Source organism: Helobdella robusta (genome assembly GCF_000326865.2).
Source record: "Helobdella robusta unplaced genomic scaffold HELROscaffold_8, whole genome shotgun sequence".
Taxonomy (NCBI): Eukaryota; Metazoa; Annelida; class Clitellata; order Rhynchobdellida; family Glossiphoniidae; genus Helobdella; species Helobdella robusta.
In genome coordinates, this window is record NW_008705459.1 from 2,826,937 (window position 1) to 2,831,665 (window position 4,729).

Consider the following 4,729-nt stretch of genomic DNA (forward strand, 5'->3'; position numbering starts at 1 on the left):
TTTTATTGTCGAATAATTTGTTGGTAATGTATGCTGATGCTATTGTTGCTGTGTATTTTTTCGGCGTTTTATCAAAAATCACACAAACATGTTCTTTTTATGAGATGTATTTTTGAAGTTGGTTGCGAACCTTGTTGTTGTTGATGTTGCTTATGTTGTTGATGTTGATGATGTTGCTGTTGATGATGTTGCTGTTGATGATGTTGTTGATGTTGTTGTTGTTGTTGATGTTGTTGTATATATGTTATAATGTCATATGCATTTGAAGGTAAAACTTGCGAATGAAATTCCGTCAAATTGTTGGGGAATGAAACAATAGTGAAGATGGCGATGACTTTGTTTCGTTCCGTGATGCTTAGAGTAATAATAATAATAATAATAATGATGCATGAAATAACAAAATAAAAACATTAACAACAACAACAATGACAACATCTGCAACAACGTTAATGACAAAACATTAATGACAACAACAACAACAACCTTAACAATAACGACATTAACAGCAGACCAAAACAAGCAACGTGATAGGATAAATGCAATCATTCCCACTTTGTAACCTCGGATAAATTAAGCATCACATGACGTACATACATATATACATACATACACACATTCATACATACATACACATATACATACATGCATGTACCCATTTATAAACACATACAACCATACAAATGTACATACATAGAAACTACATATATACAGCGTAAAAAATTCTTGTTTGTATATCATCTTGTTTGTATATGCTATGTGTTTGTGTAAATGCATATATGTATAATTGTTGGATTTGCATTCATTTGCGTTTTGTACACATTTGTATTTTTATAAAAGATATTGTATGTATGTATACATATATGAATCTTTGTATATCATGTATTTTGTGCTGTTTGATGAATGAAGGTGATGCGATTTTGATCATTAATTTTTCAATAAAAATACAAGACTGTCTGACTTAGATACGTTTATTTGAGTTGAGATTGTCAGGCGTATCCACGTCTCACTTCTTCACGCTCTTAACTTGATAAAATCTTTCACCTCTTTTAACTTTATCCATCTACCATTTGCATTGCATATATCATTATATCATTATATTATTATATCATTATATCATTGAAATAATCATTTCTGTGACAATCGTCATTTTGTAAGAATCGTCATTACTGTTATAACTTTCTTAGCTACAGATAATCATCATTTTCAAAACTACCAAACATAGGTATGGTAGTTTTGAATCATAAACACTACCATACATCATCATCATTTTCATAACTGAATCATACATACCACCATACATTATCATCATTTTCCTAATAATAATAATATTATTATTATTATTATTATAAATATTTTTTATTATTATTGTTATTGCGTTTGTTGTTCTTTTCGTCGTTATAACGAATGAGATCTTGTAAATGTTGTTGATCGAATCTAATGATAACAATGAACTTTTGTCTGCAGTGGTGGTTATGGTGGTGATGACGGTGGTGGTGATGATTATGGTGGGGATGATGATGATTATGTGATAACGAGGATGATGATGATGATGTTGAAATGGTTGAAACGCTGTGTTGGTGGTGTTGATTATCACAAACTAATTAGTCGATTAATTAATTTTCCCATTCGCCTCATTAAAATGAATTCAATCATCATTTAAAATTCGAAGTATGATGATGACGACGATGGCGATGAGATGATGAGTATGACGAGGACGATGATGACGTTTATGATAACAATGCTACTGATGTTATTTTGATTGCGGCATTGATATAAGATGAAATTTAAATAAACAAAGTTCATCTACTCAATTACAAACAACATACACACGCACACAAACAAACATACACACGCACACACGTTCTAATACAAAGGCCATAAAGGTGTACATACTCACACATGCATTTGCATAGTCTACAGTACTCACACGTGTTAAACAATACAAGTAAAATATAATTGGATATACCTGCCTGCATCTATGACAAAAGCGAACCCAAAATATTGACATAGACAGATGAAGAAACAGACAGATTTAGAGAAACCCACCAAAACATGAAGACATACTTTCATACAGACAGATGCACACATACACGCATACACGCAGACGTACACGCAGATGTTCACGCAGTAATATTTGCGTGAAACTGTTATTGGTACAACGCGTTAGAACATAACTAGCATGCCTGAAATATTCCAGAAAAAAGTATTCTCAAATACAAGTCTGTTTCGTTTTCATCATCATTTTCGTCATCATCGTCATCATCTTCGTCAACATCATCATCATCGTCTTCGTCAACATCATCATCATCGTCTTCGTCAACATCATCATCATCTTCGTCAACATCATCTTCGTCATCATCATCATCGTCTTCGTCATCATCATCATTTTCAAGCACTTAATCAATATCTTCTTTTTCACTTCAATATTGATAATCATCACCAAGGATGATTTACTTTCCTTTACTCACATAGTTCTATTATCATCATCACCACCACCAGCGGCATCATTACATCATCATCATCATCATCATCAAAAACGACGGAGAGTCATGTAAACAATTCATTATTTCACTTGGAAAAATAAACATTTCACTCACACACACACACTCACACAGACACACGCACTCACACCAATACACATACACACAGACACACACAAACATTGTTAACTTGTTTGTATATCCATCATTCATTTATTTACGCATATATACAAGTCTTCACGTATGTACTTTACAACCAAACAGTTAGTTAATAGATAGATACAAATGTAAAAAAATACACATGTTAATATATGACTGAGGTATGGAGAAACCAACAAGTGCATATTACCAGCCAGACGATATTAGATTACATCTTTTAACGTTATTATCATTACTATTGTCGCTTTCATCATCATATCATCATCGTTATCGTTATCATCATCATCGTAATCATCATCATCATCATCATCATCGTAATCATCATCATCATCGTCGTTTTTATCATCATTTTAGTTATCTCGCAATAAAGAATGAAAATGATATCACAGAATCATCATTCGTTATTTCAAAACTTGCTACCACCACCATCATCATTATCGCATTCGTCGTTATCATCATCATTCTCAATATTTCACCACCACCATCATCAACAACATTATCATCATCATCATTGTCGCCGTCATCTTCGTCATCCTCATCATTATTAGAGTGCAATGTGTTGAGAAATTATGGTTGATATCATAATCATCATCATCATCATCATCATCATCATCATCATCATCATCATCATCATCATCATCATCATCATCCTTATCATCATCATCATCATCATTGTAATCATCTTTATTATCGCCGTCGTCGTCGTCATTATCATCACGATCATCATTGGTAATCACAATTATGAAAGCCACACTACCAGTTTCGTAAAGTAGACGGCAATCATCATCAACACAACCACCATCAACATAATCATCATCATCATTATCATCATCAACATTATTATTATTACTATTATTATAATGACGTCATCATCGTCATCGTCGTCATCGTCAATGGTAGATATCAATGCATTTTTGTGGGCACGCAATTCGCCGCAGATAATGTTACGCACATTATTAAGTATCATTATTGTGAAACCCATCTTCCACAATTACGTCATCGTCGTCGTCATCATTATACTATCGTTATTATTATTATTATAATTGTTATTATTATTATTATTATTATTTTATTTATTCAAGTCATAATTAATAAATTTTTATCATCATCATCGTCGTTCATATGGAAGAATTGAAAAAATGTTTTTACAGAAAATCATTATCACAATCAGCTTTAAAAAGGGGTAACATGATATTTACATTAGGACTCACAACTTGTGTGTGTGTGCGTGTACGTGTGTGTAGTTGTGCGCGCGCGTGTGTGCGTGTAGTGTGTAGTTGTGTGCGCGTGTGTTTGTATGTCTGTGTGATCCTTGTCATAATTTTTCCCGTTCATTAACGAACGATTTCCTCTTTGTATCAAATGCGACAGATGATTAATTGGAAGAAGATTATTATTTTTTCTTTTGCAAATTCATGAAAATAATTTTTTGTATAATTATTTTTCCATGGCTTAATTTGTTTTTTTCAGCATTCTGTTAGCGGAGTCAAGTCTCGGAAATTAATTTTTCATCCACTGATGCGTACTTCGTCACTGACAAATTCACATCCGGTGTTGATGCGTTTTTCAACTAGTTAATTAATTCATTAAATAATTTGTCAGTATATTATTTAATTACTTAATTAGCTAATTAACTAATTAACTAATTAATTGTTTACTGATGGATTTCAATGTTTGCATTGTGGTTTATCGTTTATCTTAAAAGTCAAACTGAAGAGCCAAAAATTAAAATTTCCAAACAGAGAAAAAACAGGAATTCAAGAAAATGCCCAAAGAATTTCTAAAAATGAATAAAAAGATAGAAAGAGAGAGAGAGAAGGAGTGAAAGAACGATGGAATAAATGAGACGGACGATATTTAGACCGATGCTTAAAAGGTGCAATAAAATATTTGCCTCTTCGCATTATCTTTCCGTCTATTCCCATCTTTACAGTTTCTTTACTATTCTTTTACCTCATTCTCTCTCTCTCTCTCTCTCTCTCTCTCTCTCTCTCTTTCACTCTTTATCATTTTTTTTTCTATCTATCTGTCTATCTCTCTCTCTCTCATTCATTTTCTCTCCATCATTTTGTTAATTTTTTTCAATTTTC